The following is a 20856-nucleotide window of genomic DNA, read 5'->3' on the forward strand; positions in this document are numbered from 1 at the left end:
AAAATGGGTCTCTTGTAGACAACATATGGATGGGTCCTGTTGTTTTATCCAATCTGCAACCCCGTGCTGTTTTATAGGCGTATTTAGGCCATTCACATTGAGAGTGATTACTGATAGGTACGTTTTTATTGACATTGAGGTACCTTTGAAGTCTTTCTTTCTGTTTATTGTCTCTATATTTTTGTTCAATGCTATTCTTAGGATTTTTCCTCTTTTATAGAACCCCCCTTAATATACCCTACAATGTCAGCTTGGTGGTTGCATAGTCTCTTAAGCTTGCCGGTCTTGAAAACTATCTCTCCATCCAATTTGAATGTCAGTATTGCTGGATAAAGTATTCTTGGCTGCATGTTCTTCTCATTAAGTGCCCTGAATATATCTTGCCAACCCTTTCTGGATAGCCAGGTGATCCTGATGTGCTTTCCTCTGTACGTAAGGACCCTCTATGTCCTAGCGGCTTTCAAGAAATTGTATCTACACTTATGGTTTTTCAGTTTTACTATCAGGTGCCTTGTTTTTTTTTTTTTGACTCTATAATATTGGGGAGGAGACTGTTTTGCCTATAGTACAGGAAGGCTGGCTCCAATTGCAAGACTGGGTGTATTTTTATGAATAACTTGTTCCACTATATCTTCTCCATGTCCTTCTTTCTCCTCCCCTTCAGAGATTCCTATAATTCTGATATTGGAACTTTTCATGTCATCTTTTATTTCCCTGATTCTGTTTTTGTGGCTTCTAAGCTGTGTGTTCCAGGTTTCTTCCTGATCCTCTCTCTCCGTTTGTACTCAAGATCACTAATTCTATCTTCTTTTGCAGTTACCCTAGCATTTAGAGAATTTAGATTCAATTGGAACTGGTTGAGAACATTGTGAACTTCATCCATTGTGGCTTTCAGTTCTGCCCCATTCAAACTTTTTTTTTTTTTTCATCCATGGCTTTCTGAAACCTAGCTATTGTCTGGATAATTGTGAGCCTGTATTCTCTTTCATACATATTGACTTTGTTGAAAGTCATTAGCTCTGTTGCAGAAGGCCCATGCTCTGTATGTTTCTTCTCTGTTACATTCCTCTTCATAGACGTTTTTGTGAGAGATGATTGAACGGATATAGCTGGATGTATCGACCGAGGTGCAGTCAAGGTGCACCCTGGAATGCATCTGAGCAAACAGGATTCCCCACCGAAATGAGACAAAAAAGGAAAAGATAAAGAAAATAAAGAGAGATGGAAAATGAGGGAAAAAAAGGGATGATAAAAAATGTTCAGCCCATATGTCACCTAAGGAAAGATTTAAAAACACAGACAAACAAAAAGACTGATAAATGTATATGACATGATACATATCATGTCATATACTTTTATATGTGGCAAGATATATATATATCTTGCACACTGAGATATATATATATATCTCCAGGTGATCCTGATGTGCTTTCCTCGAGATATATATATATATATATATATATATATATATATATATATAACCTCATCAAAGAGAACACCAAGTATAAGAATTGTATAGTATCAGGACACACACAAAAATACGGAAACACTAGCGAAGATAAAGATAGGAGATTGAATATAAATTCTGTGTGGGTGAGGAAGTTTATTTTCATTCTTCCTGAATGTATCTTGATATTTTTGATATCTTTGTTAAAAAACTCAACTTTCCTAGATAAAGGGGGATTAAAAATTGGTTTACCTATAGGGGTAGCATTGATTGGGGAAAGGGGATTACCTTGAAGTTTAACTCTATATTAACATTAAAAAATAAAAATTAAAAAAATAAACCAGACTAAACTACACTAAATTAAAAAAATTAAAAATAGTATGCAAAAGAAAAAACAAGGTGTATGATTCAAAAAGTTCAGGTTAGATGGTTAATATGGAATTTGATGTACTGGACATCTCAGTTTGATGGGAAATTGGTTAAAAAATTATCTATATATAACAAATGATTCAGAATAGTGGGAAAGGGTTAAAAGTCAAAGTTGTGTCTTTGAAATAGTGGTGGTTGTTCTCTTGTTGTCTTTTTTTTTTTCCTCATTGGTATTTTTTGGGGGAGGGGCCAGCCAGGTGATTTTCAGTCAATGGTGTTCCCTGATTTATGTCCTCCCACCTCTCTCAAGGGGGTGGGCTTTGAGGAAACCTATTTTTTAAGACTTTCTTCTCTGAAGGTTTTGTTTGTTCAGTTTTTTTTCTCTTGCCTTGACTGCTTTTGATAGTTTTTGGAGGTTTAGAGGAAAGGAAACTACACCCTAACCTCCCTCTCAGAAAGAAGCCTCAGTCTGCTCACCTGCGGGTGCTGCAGTTTCCATATAAATTTCCCCTTGGCTGTTGGCAGAGCAGATTTTGAGTCACGGTCCTGGGGTATACAAGATCTTCTGCTTGTAGACAAACCATGGCAGCAGCCATTCTCTGGGAGGCTCCAGACCGCCAGAGAGGTTCAAAGGAGTGAAGGCACACTGAGATTTTCATGTTTGCCGGTGCTCGGAGTGCCTGGCATTTCATGGTCTAAGATTGCCGGGCTTGCAAGCACCTCTCTCAGGGAAGGGTCTTGGTCACATCCATATCAGGTTCTGATAGCAGGGCACGGGTCCAAGAGCACGAGCCTGGGCCTTCGCACACCTCTCTCAGAGTGTGTGAGGCACGCACATGTCTCAGGCTCTGATAGTATGGCGTTCATCTAAAAGCACCGGGGAGGGCCTTCACACAACTTTCTCAGGTGAAGTAAGGTGTGCATGTGTCTCAGACTCTGTTAGCATAGCTTATTTTTCTGCTGTCTGGTGAGGCTCCCAGCCCATCACAGGAGCCAGATCGCACTCGAAGCTCAGGGACCAACACCTGCTTTCCCCACCACACTCCCTCTGGCTCAGTGTCAGGGGAGGCTGTCCTGCGTTCAGAGACTTAAGTCCCTGTCCTTAGCCACCTGATTCCCACAATTTACCACCATGATGCTTTGCTCTTTTCAAGTGCTGTCAAACAGATTCCAACTTAATGCTGGTCCCCAGATGCAGGATACTCTAGTATTGGGGTATTACTTTTCAACAGGCTACCTCGGGTGACTCCCTTCCATTTTTGTTTATATTTTAATCTCAGTCTGATGTCCTCACTCCGCTTTTCCTGCCCACTTGTGTCTTCTGCCCCTGTATAGATCCAGACATGTACAATTCAGATCTCAGGCTTATGTCTTGGGTTATTGGAGTTCTTTGGTAGGAAATCACCATCCTATGGGGTAAAGGCTGAGACGGTGCCTTTTCCTACATTCCCGTTATCTTGTCTCATCTCACATAACACTTATTATGAAATTTCAAGAGATAAGAGGTCAGCCATTATGGATAGCAAATCAATTTTATATGCCTTGAAAACTCACATTTTATCAAGTTCAACATTTTCTTCAAATTTTGTCCCATTTAGTCCTCTTTTATAAACACGTATTCCCACTAACCTGCCTTAAACACAAAATTTTGTGTGTCTGGGGAAAGTCGTATTTTTTGTCCCTTTACCCCTGCTTTTTCACATGTTTCATTACTACCATGAGAGAGTGAAATCATATATTATTTGTTTTTCTAAGACTGAGAGATGCGAAGTAGCCCAATGCTCTCCATAACTATGCCACATGAGGCAAGTAGCAAGAATTCATTCTTCCTTAAGGCTGGGTAAGAGTCTGTGGTGCCTTTGGAAGACAGTGAGATAGTAGTAGTGTCTGGAAACTCCAGGCTTGTCATTAGCCATGAAAACAAAAGGAAGATGACTACATCAACTGCACATGAAGCCTACAAAGTAAGTGCTACATCAAAAGAGAAAAAAAGTTGCAGAGTCTATGGAAGAAGATTGGAACATAGCTTAGGGACATTTGATGCTTCAGAGGGCAGAAAGCCAATGCAAAGGACAAAGTTAAAGGAGAGAGAACACTGGGGGAACCCGTAAGGAGCAAGTTTGTCAATGCCATTGGCTGTGGCCAGCAGAGGATCTGGAGGGCACAAGTTACTGCCAAAAAAAGGTCTTGAGGTCAGATTGTTCAGATCAGCAGGCTTGGCAGATATCAATTTCAGACAACATGAGACAACACTGTGTTGCTCCTAGAGATGACACCAACAAGCAACCTGGAGATAACATGAACAAGACAGCCTGGAAACCATGATCAGAGACAGTACGAGGGGTCACAGTGGGAAGATTGTGTGTCCTGGCTGTGCATCTGAGAGAGGCAGTGTTCGTAGAGATGACTTGATGGGGGTACAAGAAAATTTTTTTTTAAAGATTTTATTTATTTATTTGACAGAGAGAAATCACAAGTAGATGGAGAGGCAGGCAGAGAGAGAGGGAAGCAGGCTCCCCACTGAGCAGAGAGCCCGATGTGGGACTCGATCCCAGGACCCTGGGATCATGACCTGAGCTGAAGGCAGCAGCTCAACCCACTGAGCCACCCAGGCGCCCCCGGGGGTACAAGAAATTTGTGGCTCTTGCACAATCAGCATAAAGACCGAACTACTGGAAAAGAATTGACGGTGAGGACATTAGCTGCCTCATGTACAAAAATCAAGTCCCAACCTTGGAACACTGGGGGACTTCCTTCCTAAGTCCAAGTTGCTTAGTTAAAGAAGAAGAGATTTTCCATTAGGGGACTAGAAGAAACCCTGCTCACAAGCTCTCTACTGACCAAAGCATTCCGCAGGCCTTTTTTCTGTTGTGTTGTTTGAACAATTCATTTCACAGGCAAACCAGTGCATACCAAGGTAAACCTCACCATATTAAGCACAGAAACCAAACACTCGAAATTTCAGGCAATGAGAGCCTCTGCAGATGACTGTCTTTAAGGACAGGGGACAGCCACAACACAACAGCAAAGGGCATGCAGGCCACACTCAACCGAGTCTCCCTCAAGGGCCAGCCCTTGGACACTCCATAATCTCTTCTTCCTAAAGCCATTAACCTAAGGGGGTAGAAAACAGAATGGGCTTTGAGAATAGAGAGAAGAAGACAGAGAACTAGATACAATGCAAAGATGGAAGAGTCAACTGATGCTGAGGAAAAAGATAAGAATTGATCATGGCCAGGCAATCAAAGTAAAACCTCTAAATGTAACACGCCCAACGGAGGATTAAAAGCAACAAACAGGATACTCACTGTACATCAGAAACACACAGAAGACATCAGGGAGTCTCGAATCACAGAGATAAAACTGATAAAAAAATATAATAAAGTATTGGGTCCCTGATGGAAAGATTTGTAGCAGACTGGATGCAAAGTCAAAAAAGCTGGCAGAAGCATAGGATCAAATTAGTGACCTGTAAGACAAATACTGTAAGAGAAGGAAGAAAAGAGAAAGAGAGAAGGAAGAATTATGGAAGATGAGAATGAGCTTGGGAAATCATCAACTCCAAAGAATGGAAAGAGGTGCCTATTGTAGGAGACCTAGGAGCAAGAGAATGTAGAAGGCCAAACGTTTCTTTGAGAAATCAGAGATGAAAATGTTCTTCATATGGGAGAAGAAACAGAGATCCAGATTCAGAGGCACAGAGGACTCCAATCACCATCAACAGAAGCAGAGCACCAAAAGACATAGTGTCATTCCCCTTGGAAAAGCTATCAATGGAGTAATTCCTTTTACCCAAATTCGTGTGGGAGAGTAGTGTGTCCATATCCAAGTCATTGACTTCAAGATGATAAGTCATACCCGCTCTTGAAGCAGGTTGGATAGAGCAAGCCAAGCTAGTTCAAGACAAAATCCGTCTCCCCTGCATTTCTGAACAATGACAGAGCAGTGGTTCTTGTCTAGAACTCTGAGCTATTAAGAAGACAAAAATTGGGTCCTGTGGTTTGTCCATCAGTTCAGAGGCAGCCTTCAGCTCATATCTCTGATCCCAGGGCCAGGGCCTTGACTGTGATCTCAGCTTCCCTGCTCAAGGGCAAGTGTGATTCCCCTCCCAATCTCCATCCTCTGAATGTGATATTTCTGTCTCTCTCTCAAATACGTGCCTGTGCCTTCTTTGACGAAAAACAAACAAATGAACAAACAGATTACAATGATTCCAATTTAATTGGACCTAGGACCCTAAGAAATGCAGTCAGATACAGAGCACCTCCCAACATCCTAAAATGCCTGACCTTCGTTCTCTGCTCCCTTGTTCATTCTCCTGTTCTTTGTCTTTCTGTACTTCTTCACCAACCTGTGGCATCTGCTGTCTATCCCGCTGGTGTGGCCTTTGGTTGTCACATTGTTCTTCCTCTCCTGGCTCCATTAGAACATGCATATCTTCTGCAAGAGACACTGGTTATCGCATGAAGGCAATAGGGGGATTTTCATGAGAGAGTTAAGGCAGGCTTGTGCTGCCATATCTCCATCTGTTCCTCCAGGGTAGCTGCATCACCTTCTGGGAATACTCAAGGTTCTTCGACATTTGAATCATCTTCCATGTTTCCTTTTGGAAATACACATTTTCTTCTTGAAACGGGGATGAGTGTCTTTCAGATGGCTTTCCTTGTGCAATATGTCTCTTCCAACATACTGCACACTTGCTCCTGTGGACTCGAAGTACATGAGTTCGTCCTGGGACTCAAGTTCTAGGGTGTAGAGTCTGACTTTCATGCTTGGTCACTTTGAAAATCGGGAAGCCCTCTTGGCATGATTTCTTGAGATGCTAGAAGAACTCATGTCTTCGCTGTTAAAAACTCCAGGCTTACCTTTGGCAAGGTTGTGGGTGCTTCCTGTGAAGTTTCCTTGGATGGGCTTTCTCTAGTCAGAAGTGCCCTGATTGGGTGGGAGGACCATATACATGTGGGGGACATGGAGTTCCTCCTATGAGTCTCTGTCCAATAACTGATTCTTTCTTTGCCTATCGTGGATAAGGTGGAATGGTGGATTCTTGTCTTTTGCTGTAGTCCAGATGACTGGTGCTGACTCTCACGACAATAGACTGCAAAAGTGGCCTTGGGGAATGTGACACCGACTCGCTTTGCAAACTGTTTTAGTGAGAGACCCAGGAAGCTCCAGTGGATTGGGAGGATTTGGAATTCTCTTGGCCCACCCATGACTAATCCAGCCAAGTGTTGATCAGGTGTGGTTTGGGGAGGAGTGGTTTCTATGACTTAAAAGCTTGGTGACATCACAGAAGTTGGCTTCACTGAAGCAGCCATCACTTTCCCATGATTTTTGAGTCCTATAGCTTTAGGTAGGAAGCGTGGGGAAGGACAGAAGTAGAACGCTCTGAGCATGACCAAGATCTCAGGATGTCCTGGGTGTTAATGTCCCACTACCCCTTTCTAGACAAAGATAAAGAAAATGATGTCTGATATAGTGACCTGGAAAAAAAAAAGACTGGAAAATAAGGAAGGATCTCCAAAGAGAGAAGGAAGAATGATGGAACATGGCAATGAGATTAAGGAAGTCATTGACTCCAAGGAATGGAAAAAGGTGCCTATTATAGGAGAACTAGGAGTGAGATTAAAAAAAAAAAAAGAGGGCCATACCTATCTTTGAGAAGTTAGATCTGAAACTGTCCTCATCTGGGAGCAGAAAAAGAGATCCAGATTCAGAGGCACGGAGGACTCCCATCACCATCCACAGAAGCAGGGCACCAATAGACATAGTGTCAATCCCCCTGCAAAATCTAACAGTGGAGGAATTATCTTTACCTAAATATGCATGTATTGTCTCCATATCCAAGTCACTGACTTCAATAGGACAAGCTACACCAGCTCTCAAAGAAGGTGGATAGCTCAAGCAACACCAGCCCAAGCCAAAATCGGTATCCTTTGCATTTCTGAACAATGACAGGGCAGCGGCACTTATCTAGAACAAAGATGTATTCAGAAGTCAAAAGTTGGGTCCCGGGTGTGTCCATCAGATCAGAGGCGGCCTTCAGGTCAACTCATGATCCCAGGGACTTGGCATCGACTCTGGTCTCAGGTTCTCTGCTCAGGGAGAAGCCAGCTTCTCCCTCTCCAGCTCCACCCCCTGATTGTTATCTCTCTGTCTCTCCATCCAATATGGGCATGTGCATTGTTTTACAAAAACAAAACAAACAACAACAACAAAAAAAAATTCAGTGTGCAAGGATTGTTGGGGCCAGAGAATGTTTTATTTAATTTGGACCTAAGTCTCTATGGAATGCAGCCAGTTGGAGAGAACCTCCCACCATCCTAAAATGCCTTACCTTCGCTCAGAGATCCCTTGTTCATTCTCCTGTTCTTTGTCTTCCTGTATCCCCTTAACAACCTGTAGCATCCACACTCTGTCACACTGTAATGGCCTCTTGTTGACACATTGTATATTTCTACTGGCTCTATTAGAGCATGCCTATCTTCCACAAAAGGGACAGTTTCCTTATTGCATGAAATTATTTGGGGGATGGTAATAGGAGGGTTAAGGCAAGCTTGTGCTTTCACATCTCCATGCAGTTTCCCAAACAGGAGCTGCTACACCTTGTAGGAATGCAAAAGGTTCTTCAACATTTGAATCCTCTTCAAAACATCCTTTTGGGGATACAAGTTGTCATTCTGAAACAGGCATGGAAGTCTTTCAGATCACTTCACTTGGGCTATGGGACTCTTCCAATATGCTCCATGCTTGCTTCTGTGGATTCCAAGTACATGTATCCTACCTGGATCTAACGGTATAGGATATAGAGTCTGCCTTTGGTGCATTGTCACTTTGAATATAAGGAGGCCATTTTGGCACAATTTCTAGAGATGCTAGAAGTACACGTGTCCTAGCTCTTGAAGACTCCAGACATGTCTTTGGCACTGTTCCGAGTGTTTCCGTTGAGCTTTCCTTGGATGGCCTTATTCCTGGTCAGAATTTCCCTGATTGGGTGGGAGAACCATAATCATGTCCAGGGCTCGCATTTCCTCCCTTGAGGCTTTGTTTGAGGCATGATTTTTTTCTCGGCCTCTTATGGCTAAGATGTAATGGTGGATCTTGCCTTTCTCTGAAGTCCAGAGGGCTGGTGATGACAGTCACGACCAAAGACTATGAATTCGGCCATGGAGAAGGTGACAACGACTTGCTTTGCAAACTGTTTTGATGAGAGACCCAGGCAGCTCCAGCATTTTGGAAGGGCTTGGGTTCCTCTTGTCTCACCCATGACTATTCCAGCCAAGTGTAGTGATCAGGCGTGGGTTAATGAGGACAGGTTGTTATAACCTCAATGCTTTGGTATTCACAGAAGCTGGCTTCAATGAAGCAGCCGTCCCTCTAACATGAACTTTGAGTCCTACAGCTTTAGGTAGGAAGCCCCAGGAAGGACAGAAAAAGAGCCCTCTGAGCCTGATCATGAACTCAGTTTGTCTTCTCTGTTAATATCCCACTTCCCCTTCTATACAAAAAGAAAAGAAAATGAGATTAGGTATACCAGGATTTAGTCCAGCACTTCTCCAGAGACAGCAAGGCTTTGCTATTTCCACTACAATTTCTAGAGATCTCAAGAAACAGTAAAGCCTCTTGGGTATCATCAGCTCTCTGTGAGGTTTTCATCCTGTGTGTGAGAGAATTCTTTGTCATCATCTTTAACCTACGGATCAGTAATGACTAAGGGACGAAAAGTCCCTTTTCAAGGAAAGTTGTTAGGGCATGCAAATATTGTGCTGTCTGGCCCCACATCTCCTAGTTTTAAGAAATACTAGTCATAAATGATTAGGGGGCTCTGTTTACCTGGCTTTACCTTAAATGTCTTTGCAAAGGCTTCAAGGAGTTTGTTCTTCTGCATCATAGATAACCCTTAAGGAAGAGCACTGGACAGCAGTTTTGTCATCACTAGTTAACTCTACCTTCTGTGGTAATGGGTATAGCCATGTTTACTAAGTCTTTTTAATCAGAGGAAAATGAATGACCTAAGTTGATGCCCTACAAGGTCCAACTGAACAGAACTGTAGATTGAGCCTCAATGCCCTTGCAAAGACTATTGTTTAAAGAAGGTGTAATCCGTATTGCCAACAGAGTATTCCTCAGCCATCAGGGAGTTTTAACCCCTGGTACTTGCATTGACACGAATGCCACAGTACTGGGTGATGTGAAATGGAAAAGGAGAAAAAGGGCGATATCATATGACTTCCTTCGTAAATGCCCCCAGGAAGAATACCATGGCCTTAGTAGAAGGAAGGGAAAACTGAAAAGAATATGTAGAGAAGGAGACAAACCAGGAGTGACTCAGGTCTCTGAAAACCATGCTGAGGGTTACAGTAAAGAGAGACATGCAGGGAATGTGGGAGCTGGCTAATGGGTGTTTAGGAGTTGTGGTATATCTTAGGAAATAGCCAAGATGGCGGGGAAGTAGGAGGGGGCACCCTTTCAACCTGCACCCCAAAGTGAGCTGGTTATCTTCCAAGGATCTCCAATCATCCACGAAATCAGCCTGAGATCAGATTTATACATGTCTGGATCTCTACTGGAGCAGAAGATGCCAGTGGGCAGGTAAAGAGGAGTGGGAAAGTCAGACTGATATTGGAAGATAAACAAAAAGGGGGAGGGAGCCACCAGAGGTGACCCTTTGGAAAGTAATATCCTAATACGAGAGTGCCCTGCACCTGGAAACCAGCATTAACTCTGGAGTCTGGTAGAAATCAGTCAAAAAGAGCAAAGGATTACCGGGGGAAATTGCGGGAATCTGGGTGTTAGGGTCGGGGCTTAAATCCCCATACCCAGGACACCACCCCTAACTCATAGCCAGAGAAAGTGCAGTAGAGAAACGAGGTCTTGGTCCCTGAATCACCAGCACGCCTGAGAGTGTGTGGCACCCAGCTCCCATGAGGGGCCAGGAGCCTAACCAGCCAACAGAAGCACAGCCTTTTTGCAGTCCCCACACAAGTGCCCTGTTTTGCCTTCAGAGTTCTTTCGATTCATGCCAGGGACTCTCCCCTGAGAACGGGGCACACAAATGCCAGCCAGGTGCTCTCAGACTGGAAAGACCAGGCACTCCCAGCCCCAGCCAGTGGGAAAATCTCAGTGTGCAATCGTTGCTTCGATCTTCTCTGGAAGTCTGGAGCTGCCCAAACAGCCGCTACTGCCATGGTTTTCGGTACAAGCAAAAAGTCCTGAGTCCCCAGGGACCACGACAGGGAACCTGCTCTGCCAGCGGCCAAGGGGGAATTTATTTGGGCTCTGCAGACAGATTGAAGCATCTCTATGAGAGGGAGGTCAGGGTACAGTTTGCTTTCCTCTAAACCTACAAAAACCATCAAAAGCAGTCTAGGCGAGAAAGAGAAGCAAAAGTGAACAAATAGAAAAACTTCCAGAGAACAAAAGCCCGAATAAACAGTTTCCTCAGATCCCACCTTCTTGAGGGTGGCGGGAGGACATAGCTGAGAGAACTTCAAGGACTGAAAACCCACGTGGTAGGCCTCTCCCTTAAATAATGAACCAGAAAAGGAAAAAAAAAAAAAAGATGACAAGAGAACAACCACCACTACTGCATAGGAAAATTTTTATTATTAATTAGATCCCACTATTCAGGCTTATATTTTTATATAGTTATTTTTTATTATTATATAGATAATTTTTAACCTATTTACCATCACAGTGAGATGTCCAGTACATCAAATTCCATAATAACCTTCTAACCTGAACTTTTTGATTCAAACACCTGTGTTTTCCTTTAACATTTCTATTTTTTAAACTTCTTTTTTTAATTTTAGTTTAGTTTATTCTAGTTAATTCATTTTTTTAATTTTTATTTTCGAATATTCATAGAGAGCTTAACTTCAAGGTAATACCCCCTCCCCAATCAATGCCACCCCTATAGGTAAACCAATTCCTAATCCCCCCTTATCTTAAGAAAGTTGAGTCCTTTAACAAAGATATCAAGATTCATCCAGAAAAAAATCAAAACAAACTTCCTCACCCACACAGAGAATTTACAACCAGTCTCCCAACTTTTTCTTCTACCATAATTTCTGTGTTTCTGTGTTTGTTCTAAAGGCATATAAATCTTACAATCAGGGTTCTTTTGGGGGAGGTTCTTCCTTTATTTGCATATATATATTTTTTCTCTTGTCATATACATTTAACAGTCTTTTTGTTTGTGTCTGTTTGTGTACTTCATATATCTTACCTTGGAGCCCATTTTGGTTAAATCTTGTCTTTTATCTCACCTTTTTTTCCTGTCTCTCTCCCTCTCTCTTTTTTTCCTTTTATTTTTCCTCTCATTTGAGTGGGGAACCCTGGTGTCAGAAGCATTCCCGGGTGCACCTTTACTGCACCACAGTCGATACAGGCAGCTACACCCATTCAGCAATCTCTCACCAAAATGACTAGGTGGAGGAATGCCCAACAGAAGAAAAATACAGAGGATGGACCTTTTGCAACTGAGATAACAGCTATCAACATAGACAATATGTTGGATAGAGAATTCAGGCTAACAATTCTCCAAGCAATAGCTAGGTTGGAGAAAGCCATGGGTGACCAAGTGGAATTGATTAGGGATGAACTAAAAATGACCTGAGATCATGTTTTCAATATAAGGGAAGAGTTGAAAGCTACCAGGGATGAACTTCACAATACTCTAAATGAGTTCCAATCTAATCTAAATTGTCTCAACGCTAGAGTAACTGAGACATAATAGAATTAGTGATCTAGAGGACAAACAGATAGAGATATAGGATCAGGAGGAAGCCTGGAACAAACAGCTTAGAAGCCACGAAAACAGAATCAGGGAAATAAATGATGCCATGAAAAGTTCCAACGTCAGAATTATTGTAATCCCTGAACGGGAGGAGAAAGAAAGAAGTCTAGAAGATATAGTGTAACATGTTCTACATGAAAATTTTCCAAATCTTGGGAATGGAACCAGGTTCATGTACTAGAGGCTGAAAGGTTTCCCCCCAAGATTACAGATTCTCGAAAGTCCTTGATACACCTAATAGTAAGAATGAAGAATAATAATTGTAGGCAGAACCTCTTGAAAGCAGCTAGGAAAAAGAAGATCCTTATGTAAAGAGGAAAGCCCATCAGAATAACGTCAGACCTGTACACAGATCTGACAATCCAGAAAGGGCTGTCAAGATATATTCAGGGCACTGAATGAGAAGAACATGCAGCCAAGAACTTTATCCAGCAAGAATGACATTAAAAAAGATGGAGAGATAAAGAGTTTCCAGGACCGGCATGGCTTAAAAGACTATGCAACCACCAAACCGAAACTGCAGGAAATATTAAGAGGGCTTCTTTAAAGGAGGAAAAAGCCCAAGAATAGCATTGAACAGAAATATAGAGACAATCTACCGAAAGAAAGTCTTCAAAGGTAACACAATGTCGATAAAAACATATCTATCAATAATCACCCTCAATGTGAATGGCCTAAATGTGCCCATAAAATGGCACAGGGTTGCAGAGGGGTAAAATGACAGGACCTATCTATATGTTTTTACAGAATACCATTTTAAACCTAAAGATACACCCATTCTGAAAGTGAAGGAATGGAGCAGCATCTTTAATGAGAATGGGCCTCAAAAAAAGGCTGGGGTAGCGATTCTCATATCAGACAAATTAGATATTAAACTAAAGACTTTAGTCAGAGATACAGAAGGACAATACATCATTCTAAAAGGGACTATCCACCAAGATGATCTAATAATTGCAAATATATATGCTCCCAATATGGGAGAAGCCAATTACATAAGAAAATTGTTAATCTAGATATGAATCATATTGATATGAATACACAAATCGTTGGAGATCTTAACACGCCTCTCTCAGAAATAGACAGATAATCGAAGCCGAAAATCAATAATGAAACAAGATCATTGAATGACACATTGGGCCAGATTGACCTCATAGATATGCAGAACATTCCACCCTAGGCAAAAGAATACTCATTCTTCTCAACTGCACATGGAACCTTCTCCAGAATAGACCACATACTGGGGTCACAAATAAGGACTCAACCGAAACCAAAAGACTGAGATTATTCCCTGCACATTCTCAGATCACAATGCTTTGCAACTTGAGCTCAATCACAAGGAAAAGTTCTGAAGGAACTCAAACACCTGGATGCTAAAGAGCACCTTGCTTAAAAATTCTTGGATCAACCAGGAGATCAAGGAAGAACTGAAACAATTCATGGAAACCAATGACAATGAAGACATTTTGATCCAAAACCTATGGGATACAGAAAAGGTGGTCCTAAGAGGGAAATACATAGCCATCCAAGCCTCCACAAAAAAAAAAAAAAAAAAAAAAAAAAAAAACTGAAAAATCCAGAACACAGGTGCTTTCTCTACACCTTAAAGAACTGGAGAATCAACCACAAATCAAACCAACTCGACAGAGAAGAAGGGACATAATGGAGATGAGAGCTGGTATCGATGAGGTAGAAACCAGAGATACAGTAGAACGTATCAATGAAACTAGAAGCTGGTTCTTTGAAAGAATCAATAAGATCGATAAGCCATTGGTGACACTCATCCAAAAGAAAAGAGAGACAGCTCAAATATATAAAATTTTGAATGACAAGGGAGAGATCACAATGAACACCAAGGAAGTAGAAACAATCATCAGAGGTTATTATCAACAGTTATATGCCAATAAGCTAAGCAACCTAGATGAAATGGATGCATTCCTGAAAAACTATAAACTCCCAAAATTGAATCAGGAAGAAATTGACAACCTTAATAGACCAATATCTAGTAACGAGATTGAAGTGGTGATTAAAAACCTCCCAAACACCAAGAGCCCAGGACCTGATGGATTCCCAGGAGAATTCTACCAAACTTTCAAAGAAGGAATAACACCTATTCTTCTGAAGATGTTTAAAAAATATTGAAGCAGAAGGGAAACTTCCTGACTCTTTCTATGAAGCCAGCATTACCCTGATCCCCCAAACAGGCAACCACCCAACCAAAAAGCATATTTTCTGACCAATATCACTAATGAATATGGATGCTAAGATTCTCAATAAGATCCTAGCAAACAGGATCCAACAGCACATTAAAAAGATTATCCACCATGACCAGGTGGGATTCATCCCTGGGCTACAAGGATGGTTGAACATTCGCAAATCAATCAATGTGATAGAACAAATTAATAAGAGAAGAGAGAAGAAACACATGTTCCTCTCAATTGATGCAGAAAAAGCATTTGACAAAATCCAGCATCTGTTCCTGATTTAAACGCTTCAAAGTATAGGGATAGAGTGAACATTCCTGACCTTCATCAAATCTATCTAAGAAAGACCCACAGCAAATATCATCCTGAATGGGAAAAAACTTGCGTTCTTCCCATTGATTCAGGAACAAGACAAGGATGCCCACTCGCACCACTCTTGTTCAACATAATATTAGAAGTCCTAGCAACATCAATCAGACAACAAAGGGAAATAAAATGTATCCAAATTGGTAATAAAGAAGTCAAACTCTCTCTCTTCGCAGATGACATGATCCTTTATATGGAAAACCCAAAAGACTCCACTCCCAAACTACTAGAACTCACACAGCAAACCAGCAACGTGGCAGGGTACAAAGTCAATGTACAGAAATCAGTGGCTTTCTTATACACTAACAATGAAAATACAGAGAGAGAAATTAGAGAATTGATTCCATTTACTATAGCACCAAAAACAATAAGATACCCGGGAATAAACCTAACTAAAGAGGTAAAGGATCTGTACTCAAGGAACTACAGAACACTCATGAAAGAAATTGAAGAAGACATAAAAAGATGGAAGACCATTCCACGCTCTTGGATCCGAAGAATAAACATTGTAAAATGTCTATACTGCCTAGAGCAATCTATACTTTTAATGCTATTCCAATCAAAATTCCACCGGTATTCTTCAAAGAGCTGAAGCAAATAATCCTAAAATTTGAATGGAATCAAAAGAGACTCTGAATCACGAAGGAGATGTTGAAAAACAAAAATAAAACTGGGGGCATCACGTTTCATGATTTCCAGCCTTACTACAAAGCTGCGATCATTAAGACAGCATGGTACTGGCATAAAAACAGACACATCGACCAGTGGAACAGGGTAGAGAGCCCAGATATGGACCTTCAACTCTATGGTCAAATAAATCGACAAAACAGGAAAAAATATACAGAGGAAAAAAGATTGTCTCTTCAATAAATGGTGCTGGGAAAACTGGGAAGCTATATGTAGGACAATGAAACTCGACCATTCTCTTACACCGTACACAAAGTTAAACTCAAAATGGATAAAAGACCTCAACGTGAGACAGGGGTCCATCAGAATCCTAGAGAACATAGGCAGTAATCTCTTTGATATCAGGCACAGAAACTTCTTTCAAGATATGTCTCCAAACACAAAGGAAACAAAAGCAAACATGAACTTTTGCGACTTCATCAAAATCGGAAGCTCCTGCACAGCAAAGGGAACAGTCAAGAAAATAAAGAGGCAACCCACGGAATGGGAGAAGGTATGTGCAAATGACAGTACAGACAAAAGGTTGATATCCAGGATCTATAATGAACTCCTCAAACTGAACACAAACAAAACAGACAATCATATCAAAAAATGGGCAGAAGATATGAACAGACATTCTCCAATAAGGACATGCAAATGGCTAACAGACACATGAAAAAAAATGTTCATCATAACTAGCTATGAGATAAATTCAAATTAAAACTACATTGAGATGTCACCTTTCACCAGTTAGAATGGCCAAAATTAGCAATACAGAAAACAACATGTGTTGGAGGGGATGTGGAGAAAGGGGAGCCATCTTACACTGTTGGTGGGAATACAAGTTGGTGCAGCCTCTTTGGAGAAAATATGGAGATTCCTCAAGAAATTAAAGTAGAACTTCCCTACGACTGTGCAATTGCACTACTGGGTATTTACTCCAAAGATGCAGATGTAGTGAAAAGAAGGGCCATCTGTACCCCAATGTTTATAGCCGCAATGGCCATTGTTGCCAAACTGTGGAAAGAACCAAGATGCCCTTCCATGGACGAATGGATAAGGAAGATGTGGTCCATATACACTATGGAGTATTATGCCTCCATCAGGAAGGATGAATACCCAACTTTTGTACCAACATGGACGGGACTGAAAGAGCTTATGCTGAGTGATATAAGTCAAGCAGAAAGAGTCAATTATCATATGGTTTCACTTATTTGTGGAGCATAACAAATAGCATGGAGGACATTGGAGTTAGAAGGGAGCTGGGGATTTGGAACGGGAGGTGAATCATGAGAGAATATGGACTCTGAAAAACAATATGAGGGGTTTGAAGTGGCAGGGGGTGGGAGGTTGGGGTACCAGGTGGTGGGGATTATAGAAGGCATGGGTTGCATGGAGGACTGGGTGTGGTGAAAAATAATGATACTATTATACTGAAAATAAATAAATTAAAAAGAAAAAATAATGATACTATTATGCTGAAAATAAATGAATTTTAAAAAAAGGAAAAAAAAAGAGTTGTGTTATATCTTAGGATGAACACTAGGTCGTATATGGAACTAAGGCATCAGCGACTAATCTGTCAAAAAGCTATGATGGATGACAGGCTGGATTCCTCAATGTAACAAAAAAATTAACATAAAAACAAACTGGCCCTTTCAAAGCAGTTGAAGACAGAGAAAAGGAATGGAGTATATTTTTATTATCTTTACTTATTAAAATGGCATGGAATTTGGTTCTTATAATGTCCTTATCTGAATTGGGTCTTTATACTTCTAAATTAGAGTATACATGCCTCCTCCATTTCTGGAATGGATGAAATGAAACGACCTTGTCTTCATTAAATATCTAGGTGAGTTGACCAGGAAAATGATTTGGACCTGGCCTTCTGTGTGTTGGCAGGTGTTTGATTACTGCTTCAAATGCCTTAGTCACTAGTAGAAAGTTCAGATTATGTAGGTCTTCTGACCTAATCTTGGGAGTTGATATGTTTCTTGGAATTTATCCTTTTCTCTCAGTTCTTGGATTTGCTGACATAATTGTGCAGACGGGTCTTTTAGGTTATTTTTTTTTTCCCTTCTATCAGGGTCATGTGGTCTCAAACTTCCAACTGTGTGCTTGTCTCCATGTTTTATCCAGGTAATGGCTTCTTCAGTTTGTGAGTTTTCAAAACTGACATGTGAGTTCTCCTGACTTTTTCCTAATGGTTTGTTTTTATTTATTTTATTTCAATGAACATTTGTATTGTATCATTTTGTCTCCTAGAGTTGGAGTTTGTTTGTCCTTTTCCAGTTCCTTATGGCGTCAAGGTAGGTTGCTTTTTTCCTGTGTTTTTAATTGCTTGAAATACATGCGTTTAATCTTATATATTTTATTCATAATATGTTTTGGCATCATCCCATTTTTTTTTTTTTTTTACTTTCCATTGTTCATGGCACTCTCTGATTTTCCTTTCAATTTCCTTTCTTTGATTCATTAGTTGTTCATGAGTGTGTTGTGTTTTTCACCTATTAGTGCCTGGCTGTATTTACCTTTGGAGAGTGATTTCTTTCCATTTTCATACCTTCGTGGTCATAAGTATACAAGATAGGATTTGAATTTTCTTCCATTTTTTAGGACACGTTTTGGACTCCAGCACAGGATCTGTGATAGACAAGTCTTCCCTTGGGATGAACTTTTGTTATGGTCACGAGAGACACAACTTATTCATTCTTCCCCAAAATTCAAGGTGTCTAGAGAGCCCATGATGATGTCTGTTAATATTCACTACCTTTCCTTCTGGATGATCTATCCTATGCAAAAAGTGGACATCGTAGTCACCAAATATATTAGATGGAGTTCCACAACTCCCTTCCTTTCTTTTCACATGCTTTCAACATTAAATACACCCATGTTGGTGGTGTATATGTTGGCAGTTCTTCCAAGTTACTTACGTTTTGATAATCCACCAAGACAATACACCATCCAGTAACCTTTTGTCTCTCGAAGGAATAAAATCTCTCTATCTGCTATAGGCACAATCATATTGACTCTCTTCTCCTTGACAATTGCGTAACCTATGTCATCCCCATTCCCTCACTTTCAAGCTATGCATATATTTATATTAGAAGAAAATCTCCTATGGGAAACAAAAGGTTGAGCTTGTTGTGTTTTTTTTTTTATCTTTTCTTATTTGAATTTTTTGCCCTTTTTATTTTTAATTATCCAGCCCAACAATCTGTTTCTAGTGGTACGAGAACTTAGTCCTGAATACTTGAACTAACTATTCATAGGTAAAGACTTATCTTTCTCATTTCGGTTGGTTTCTGATGTGGATTCTCTGTGACTTCTACTTTGTAGTATTTTATTTGGGGTTTCCATCCATTAGTGCGATTCCTCACTTCCTACTCATCTTTTGTGTGTCTTGTCCATGTGTGTGAGTATTGTCTCTGTGTTTCACATAACACATAATTTGAAATTTCAAGAGATAGAAGTCAGTCTTCTTTGGATAGCAATTTAATTTGATATGCCTTAAAAACTCACATTCCATCACTTTCAGCCACATTTCCTACAAAGAATGTCCAATTTAGTCCTCTTTTATAAACACGTGATATCACTTACCTGTCTACAAACAAACTCCAAATTTTGGGTGCCTGGTTAGAATCGTATTCTTTGTCCCCTTTTCCCTTGTTTTTTTCATATTTCTCTTGAATACCAGGAGAGAGTGAAATCGTATGTTATTTGTCTTTCTGGCACTGATAGATGTGACATAGGCTAATGTTCTCCACAATTCTGCCACATGAGGCAAGTGGCAAGAATTCATTCTTGCTTATGGCTGGGTAAGATTCTGTGGGGCTTTGCAGGACAGTGAGATGGTAGTAGTGTCTGGGAACTCCACTCTTGTCTTTAGCCAGGAACACAACAGGAGGATTACCACATCAACTTCAACATGGCAGAAATGAACTGGTGCCTACAAAGCAAACTCCATAGAAAAAGAGAGAATAAATTGCAAGTTTGGAAACATGGTTGAGGGGGAAAGTGGGCGGTTGGTGCTTCAGAGGGCTGTGAGACAATGCAAAAGACAAAGTTATAGGAGAGTGGAGAACACTGGGAACCCACAAGGAGCATGTTTCCCAATGCTATTGGCTGTGAACAGCAGAGGTTCCAAATGGCATGAGTTCTTGCCAACAGAGGGTTTTGAGAGCCGGAGATTTCAGATTTGCCAGCTTTGCAGACATCGACTCGAGATAACACTGTGTTTCTCTTTGAGAGGACACCAACAAGCAAGAAGCAACCAGGTGCAGACAGCCTGGAAACCATAAAAAAAAACAATACCAAGAGACACAATGGGAAGATGGTGTGTTCTGACAGTGCATGTGTGAGAGTCAGTGTTCATGGAGATCCCTCAATGGGAGCATAAGAAATTTGAGGCTCTCACAAAAGCAGCATAAAGACGGAGCTACTGGCCAAAGATAGGACTGTGAGCACATTACTGCCTCAAACACGAGGTACCAACAGTCAAACACAGGGGGGACTGCCTTCCTCACCCAAGTTGCTTAGTTCGAGGAGAACAGACTCTCTTGTAGGGGAATAGAAGAAAGCCCTGCCCACATGCTCTCTCAAGAGCAAAGCATTCTGCAACGTTTGTTCTGTTGAGTTGTTTAAAGGTCTCCTTTCACATGCACACAAGAGCACACCAAGATAAACCTCACTGTATTCAACCCAGACACTAGGTAATCAAAACTGCAGGCAAGGACAGCCTCTGCAGATGACTGGCCTCAATGACAGGGGAGAGCCACAACACAACAGCAGAGGGCATTCATGCCACAAACAATCGAGACTCCCTCTTAGGCCATCCCTTGGCTACTCCATGATCTCTTCTTCCAAAAAGATTACCTTCAGGTTAGAAAAAAGAATCGGCTTTTCGAATACAGAGAAGATGAGAGAGACCTAATTGCAATTCAAATATGGAAGAATCAATTGCTACCGAAGAAATAGAATAAGAAATGATCAAGGCCAAGCAATCGAAG

The sequence above is a fragment of the Mustela nivalis genome, assembly GCF_964662115.1.
Source record: "Mustela nivalis genome assembly, chromosome: Y".
Lineage (NCBI taxonomy): Eukaryota > Metazoa > Chordata > Mammalia > Carnivora > Mustelidae > Mustela > Mustela nivalis.